Source organism: Lepisosteus platostomus, chromosome 8 (assembly GCF_059453375.1).
Source record: "Lepisosteus platostomus isolate fLepPlt1 chromosome 8, fLepPlt1.hap1, whole genome shotgun sequence".
Lineage (NCBI taxonomy): Eukaryota > Metazoa > Chordata > Actinopteri > Semionotiformes > Lepisosteidae > Lepisosteus > Lepisosteus platostomus.
This window is the reverse complement of record NC_142618.1, coordinates 45,283,329-45,290,955: the sequence shown is the minus strand read 5'-3', so window position 1 is coordinate 45,290,955 and position 7,627 is coordinate 45,283,329. Positions and strand designations below refer to the sequence as shown.

The window sequence follows — 7,627 nt, the reverse complement described above, 5'->3', positions numbered from 1 at the left end:
GTGAAAGCAATTGACGATGGCTTGATGATGCATGTTTTTGAGGATGTGTGTGCTTTTTCTTCATTCTCACTACTTCCGAGTGGGAAGTGCAGTACTCAGGCAAGACGTATAAGAATGAGCTAATTCAGAAAAATGGATCCTTCGCGAAAGAATTGAACCCCCTTCAGGGGGTTTTTAAAATAAATTTAGAACCCCCAATTATTTTTGTTGGGTATTCACAGTGTGAATTAGCCAATTGTGCATTTCATTATTCACATCACCAATGGCAAATACAGACTGTGTCACCGCAGACAGGTGAGAATGCATACGCAAATTCCTCTCATCCACCCACCTTCTAAGACATCAGCCATTTGACACGTCTTAGTCCCATAACAAAGGGTTAAGTGCTGACTGGAGGAAAGCACTATAGTGGTAAAAAAAGATGACACTCAGGACAACAGGAATACAGAACATGTTCGGATTTATTTACCGCAGCTCAAGTGGTTTTCACCCCCCAGGCTTCTACTGGAGAGATTACTATTCAGTAGAATTGTCTTCAAACCTAAAAACTTTACAACCAGTTGGAGCCACTGGCGGAGGCAGCTACTGAAGGCACATTTTCAGCAGTTTGTATGCACATATATTTATGTTTCTCAATGTAGATATGGGAATGACGAGCACATTCAGTGATTTCCCTACTTCTCTGACCTTGGCTCTCTGACTAATATTTTGATAGCTGAGAGCGTTTGTTCCTGCTGTCTGGCTTCTTGCAGTACTCCTTAAATCTTTCTTAGACAAATTCTATATTTGTACCACACACTCCAGTTTAACCCTCTGACTGCTAAACGTACCCCAAATCTTTCAAAACCCTTCAAGTACCTCCTGCCTGCAAGCGCCTGGGAGGCATCAGGGGTCTCTGTTCCACTGTGACCCTGGAAAAAGTGTGACTAATCCCACCCTGCCCTCATTGTTCAATTGTTCAGACAATTGGACACCGCCACTTGGGAATTCCTGGTAAGAGTTGGCTACTGACATAAGTGAGTCCCGAACCTGTCATCATAGAGCTCTGCCTGTGCTTGTCACACACAACAAAGCAGACAGCACTAGAAACAGCAGAACTGTCACTCAACCTGTTGCCTAAATGACCAGATCAGGACCCGATCGGTCCCACCAGTGGACAGTTAACCAGGGTATTTAAGACCTACGCCTACGACATGCCTATACTCGGTCTTTGTGATTTTAATACTAGTCTTGGCATTCTTCGTGTGTTTATTTAAATCACTACTGACTTTGCTTGTTTTTGTTCCTGGATTTTTCCCTTTGGACTTTGTTTTTGTCGTTCCCCTGGTTCTAGGATCTTTGCCTGCTACAGCTTTGTTATGGGACTTCCCTGGTGCTCCTCTTTCAAGTCTCTCTGCTTTTGACCATGCTTGTTTTTTCAATCATGGTTTGGAGTGTCTACAGTTCGCTTGATTTTCACTTACCTGCACTTGGATCCAGCCTTCAGCTTCTGAACCAAGTGCAGCTATTACAGTTGCTCAGGCAATCACCTTGAAGTGTTGAGCTACTTGGGTGGCTCCAAAAATACCACTTTTTGATTAATTCCAAGTAAGTTATAAAACTTATAACAAAATAACATTTTTTTATTAAAAACCGTAATGATCAAGATGAGCACTATATTAATAATTCCTTACACTACCTTACAGGTAATGGGGACTCCCCTCCACCACCACCAATGTGTAGCCCCTACCTGGATGATGCGACGATAGCCATAGTGCATCAGTACACTCACCACACATCAGCTCTCTGTAGAAAGGAGAACAGAGTAATGGAGCCAATCCATAGATGGGGATTATTAAGAGGCCATGATTTGTAAAGGCCAGTGAGACATTTGGCCAGGGCACTGGGGTTAGGTATTTAGTCTCCTATGAATGTCCTTGGTGAAAGCACCTCGGGCAGCAATTACTGCTATCTGTCACGATCGTAATCCCTCCTCTTGAGGATGCTCCGGAACTTTCACATTTTAGTTGATTATGTGCACCTGCCTCCTATCCAGCCCCTCCTTATTTAAGCCAGACGCTCTCACTATTCTGGGCTCAGGATTGGAAGATGGACGCCTGGAAGCCCGCCTACCAGCAGGTCCTGGAGTGACCCGATGGCATAGGCTTCACCACGGTGTCCTGACCATCTGGGGCCGGGGCTTGGAGCACTTGGCCTCGTTAACCCATTTTTATTCCCTGTCCCTGTACGAGATCCCATTCCGGTTTTTAAGCCTCGTCTTGTTTTTGTCTTGGATGGATTACCCGGCTCTGGACTCTTGGACTTCTCCCTGGATTTTCTCCTTTGGACTCCCTTGGACAAGTTCGCCATGGCTACGCTCCCCCCGAGCATCAGTTCACTGTTATCACACTCCCCTGTTTGTCAACTTCCATTTTCCTTGTCGTTTCCTCCCCGCTGTCCGTTTCCACTTACTCCCGGATTATACTGTCTGCATAGGGTCCTGTACTACACATCGTTACACTGTCAGTATTTATTATATTTCTCCCATCACTGCACAGTGGGATGGTGTACATTTGTCCATTCTTTCTGGCAGTCTTGGTCCAATACTGACAAGTTTGTTGGGGATAGTTGAATAACTGCAATAGTCAAGTTTTTTTTTAGGACTCAAGCAGCACCTTGTGTGGACCTCATTTCCCATGAAGCTGTGGGGAGTGAGCTGCTGCCCTCAGCAAACTATCCAGTAGCTATGCTGTCTGTGGTCACAGGTTTAAAAACCAGGAGCAGAGGCCTCCAGTTGGTGGTTATACTTGTTGCCTGGACAGAGAGCAGATTCTCTATGGTGCACAAGCACCAGAGGGAATGGAGAAGGACCAACTGTGGAGCTGTGAGTAACTTGTCAGTTCTGTTTTGGGATTTTTGAAGTGTTTTTTTCCCCTGTGATTAGTCTCTGATAGAGGCAGAAGTTTTGAAGAATGGTTTTCTTTTGAGGCTGGTAAGCAGCTTAGCTGCTTGGCACATTTAGGAGAGGGACTTTGTGAAAAAGTAAGCAAGGAGCTCAAAAGGGACCATAGGCTTTTGTTTTGTCTGGTACATTTTCCCTGTTCATTAAAAAAAGAGAACTGGTTTGTACGTGACAGCTGTGTTTGTCTATTGTCCTATTTAAAGATTCTGTCATGGAACACCCAAGACAGTGTCACAGTACTTTCAGCTTTTTTTTAGCTTTATCAGTTTTATTAATTTTATCAGTGAGTTGTGAAGATTATATAAGATTCCTACATGTAAGTGTCATGATGACAAGCTCTGACAGCAACATGAATAGTAATTTTTCAGGAGTGTGAATAATTTTGCTAGATACTGTGTGTATATGTAAGGTTGTCTCTAAAATTAAACTTGCTGTAACTGAAACTAAAAGCTAATAGGGTTTAAAATACATGCATTTCAGTGTTTTTTTGACAAATTGTAAAAAATAAAAATATCTGTTAGTACCAATAACATGTCACTTCTGTCAGAAACTAGTTAATTATATTACTAAATTTAGAAGTACAACTCAGTCCACTCCATAGCAATCAATGCTTTGTAAACCATCACTTGACATTCACAACCTCAGAAAATGCTGCCCTGTAACCTTTCAATCATCTCCAGCCTTTCCCAGGGGGGATTTCTGACAGAGCCTCCATGGAGAAGCCCTCCACCTGCTCCGGATTGTGTGCCTGATCCTTGGATCTGCTTCCTTCAGATCCAGCAGCAGAATGGCCTCCTGGAATGAACGATGGTACCAGGTTTCCAGCCAAAATATGGTGGTACATTTGTTCAAGTCTACCACCACATTTTGGCTGTGAAAGGGAAGTGAAATGCCCTAGCTCAGACTTAATAGTGAAGTCTGGATTGCTGAATTTGACATTAAGTGGAAATAACTCTCATAGTGTGTCATTGTGCTTTTAAACAAAAAAGGGCTCTGTTTTGGGGGCTCCTGAGTGGCTCAGGAAGTAAAGGCACTTGTTCTTAGTGCGGGTTGAGCTCAACTGTCACACGTTGGAGCCTGAGCCATCAGATATGAACAGGGTTAAAAAAAAGGGGGATCAACAGTTGGGAATACTCAACTGGAGGGGCCCCAACTTCCATATTGGGATTTTTAATGACCCAAGAGGGTCAGGACCTCTGTTTTATATCTCAGCCCTTTTCATAGTATAATGTCCCATTACTATACTGGGACATCAGGTCCCACACAGACCATAGGGTGAGCACCCCCTACTGGTCCTGTTAACACCTCTTCCAGCAGCACCCTTAGGTTTCCCAGGAGGTCTCCCATCCAGGTACTGACCAGGCTCACACCTGCTGAGCTTCAGTAGTCTGCCTGTTGCGAGTTGCAAGGTGATATAGCTGCTGGCTAATTAATTACTTAATTGGTGAAGGGGCGAGAGTCATATTCTCACATGGATGTAATTTACACTGCATTAGGTCTATGAAGGGTAGTTGGATGTGTGTTTTGCAGGACTTGGATAAAATAAAATGTTATTGCAGATTATTTTTCTTTCCATTGTGGGTTTTCCATGTGCTCAGGCCTAAGAGCCACCTGCTGAGAGGCAAGCCTGTCACAACATGCTTTTGTTTTTAATGCTGGAGTCGCTAACTGCTTCATTAAAATATGACTTCATACCAATCATTTTGTTTGAAAGCTGGACATGTTTTATTATGTATGACTATACCCTGAGAACTGTTTATTTTCCTACCTGTTTTACTAATGTGCATAAGTATGGCTTTAAAACTTTAATCTCCTTAGGTGCGGCAGGGATGTTATGAAAATTCATAAGTATGAATAATTCAAAGAATAAGGCCATGAAACAGCTAACAGTCAGTGCTCTGCATATTTTTCTCTTCGAAGAATTCTGTTTATGGAGTAGATTTACACTGAAATAATGTTGAATGATCCAGGAAAACACAGAGATGAGATGTATCCTTTGGCATAAATAGGCCTGAGACTAAACTTTTCACATCTATAATGGCACAGAACTGACAAGTAGTAGGCATTTCCTATCAGCACAATGGGGTTTTCTGTAACCCTTTAAACATAAAATGTTGCATTTAGCAGTTTGGTCACAAGGGAAAATGTGCATTAAATGATATGAATAAAATCAGTCCTGGGGCTTAGATACAGTACACCCGAAAATCACCTCATAATACTTTTCCTTGTGGTAAAGGACATGTCTTTTAGATGGTGTTACTTCAAATGTTTTGAAAAGTCAACCACATTCACATGCTAACGGGTGCTTTAAAATACCATAGAAGCTGGACATGGAGGAAGTGATGTTGACTTACATAAATCCCCAGCACAACAGCAGCACCAGAGAACAAGTACTGATAGCAGAAACTGCTACAGGAGTAAGGAGAACATCTCATCATTTATTGTCACAAATGTGCGTTAACACAATTTTAAAAATAGACTAATCAGGACAAGAGGAAGGTGGGAGGATTTATTATACGATCTTATACAGCTTATCATTTGACTGTGTGCGTGCCTGTTACACATCAAGCTTCACGAGAAACTAATTTGTGTTAATTATGAATAAGTCAGCAGACAACTACTAAATTATCACAGAAATGCAAGAAATACCCCTCACCATATAAACACCCATTATCCTCTCCTATATATTAATAAGAATAATGTAATTTGAATGAACACACACCATTTCTCTTCCTAAAACAGAAAGATTTGTTCTCATCTCAGCCCTGGTTCCCCTTAAGAGAAATGCTGTCATTAACAGGACTGGAAACATACTGTCTCTGCCCGTTGCTGAGAAAGCATGGTTTTCAAGTAATTTACCTCACTAGTCAATGTAGGAAGTCCTGTTCTTCATCCAGTGTTTAACAAAGAAGCCCCAGTCACCCAGTCTCAACAGGTTCATGTAACCCTGTCAATAGTTTTTTGATGAAGCCCTTTGGGAGGCCTATGGTGAGGTGACCAGAAAAGGCTAATTACCACATTTCTCTTTCAGGGAACCCGAAAGAATGATGGGACAGATCATCAAAGGCTGGGTGTCATTCAAAGATTTTCTTTTGCTTTTTTCTTCTTGGAAGCACCTGAAAAAAAAAAAAAAACTCCCAAAGAATGGGCAGACCCTGAACTGATGTGACGCGGGCCCTGCAGAGAAATGGTGGCCCTCACCATATCTTCGTCATGCATAAAAAAAAAATCTTACACTTTTATAGCTCTTTTCTGGACACTCCACTCAAAGCGCTTTATGGAAACTGCCCTCCACCACCACCAGCAATGCGCAGCCCCACCTGGATGATGTGACAGCAGCCATAATGCACCAGAAAGCTCACCAAACATCAGCTATCAGTGGCGAGGAGAACAGAGTGATGAAGCCAGTTCATAGAGCGGGATTATTAGAAGGCCATGACTGGTAAAGGCCAATGGGAAATTTGGCCAGGCCAACTCTTTTCTCCTTTCAAGAAACGCCCTGCGATTTTTCGTGACCACAGAGGGTCAGGACTTGGGTTTTACATTTCATCCAAAGGATGGGCAAGATGGACATAGATTATGATGAGTTCAAGGCACATGATAAATTCGCATTTTAAAATAAAGGCAACGTTGACGTTTTTAGAGCAAAGATTCCTTTAACAACTGGGATTCAACCTCCATGCTTGAGTGGGATGCAGTCTACACTTTTGCTATTCTTTCCTCCTCAGCTTTGCCTTTTAATGACTTCTGATGCCAGCAGGTAGCCAAGCACAAAAACAACTCTGACAAGCTATCAATTTGCCCACAACAACAACCGAGCGACAGCTGCAAACAGCTGGTGTTTCAATGCATATTTTCTTTTTTTTTGTGTTCCACCAGTCCTCAAAGAGGGAGAGGTTAAACAAACAAAGGTTACTTTACCTCTCCGTGGATCACGGGTATATGTTATTTTAAACTGTGTTTTGCAAATGATTAAACGAAGGAGCTAGATTTATATTAATCAGTACCTATGCTGAAAATGTACCTGAAAAAAAATCACTGGCTTAAGGAACAAAAATAGAGTATCTTGTTCACTCAAGTTTGAAATAGCAGACACATGTTTACTCTTCAGGTTACTGAAGCCATCCCCCATATGGTAGATTTTTTGTTTGCTAAAAGATGTTCCCTGCTTATGTTTTCAACGTTATCTCAGTGTTTCTAGTTCACAACGTAATCCTCTGCTTGCATCATTTCTTACTGAGACAACGAAGCCAAATTCATTGCAAACTGTATTAAGTATTGGGTTCACTCAACTGGGATTTTCAAATATTTCAGTCTCTTTTTTATTGGTTTGGGTACGGTCCTTAAATTGAAATACATTTACGACGTATTCTGAATATAAAACAAAATTCACTGCAACCAATTAATTCATTCATCCATCCAACTGCTTTTCTAACTGCTTCATCTAATTCTGAGTATTGGGGGAGCTGGAGTCTATCTGAGCAAGGAACCGGGACAAGGCAGAATATACAATGGATGGGTAACCGGACCATCACAGGCCAGACAGACACACACTCACATCAGGGCCACTTATTCCCAAAGCCAATGAACCTATGAGTATGTTTTCGGACTGTGGGAAAAAACGGGAGCACCCGAAGAAAACTCACATAAACACAGGGAGAACATATAAACCACACAGGTAACACT

At 42.0% G+C, this 7,627-nt stretch overlaps 1 long non-coding RNA gene across 1 annotated transcript; it reads left to right on the top strand.

Annotated features, from left to right (window-relative positions):
* The first annotated feature begins 1,781 nt into the window (after positions 1-1,781).
* On the top strand, positions 1,782-6,937 carry LOC148657412 (uncharacterized). Its single transcript, XR_015940964.1, has 2 exons — positions 1,782-2,863; positions 3,622-6,937. It is a non-coding gene; the product is annotated as an uncharacterized LOC148657412 (long non-coding RNA).
* The last annotated feature ends 690 nt before the right edge of the window (positions 6,938-7,627 follow it).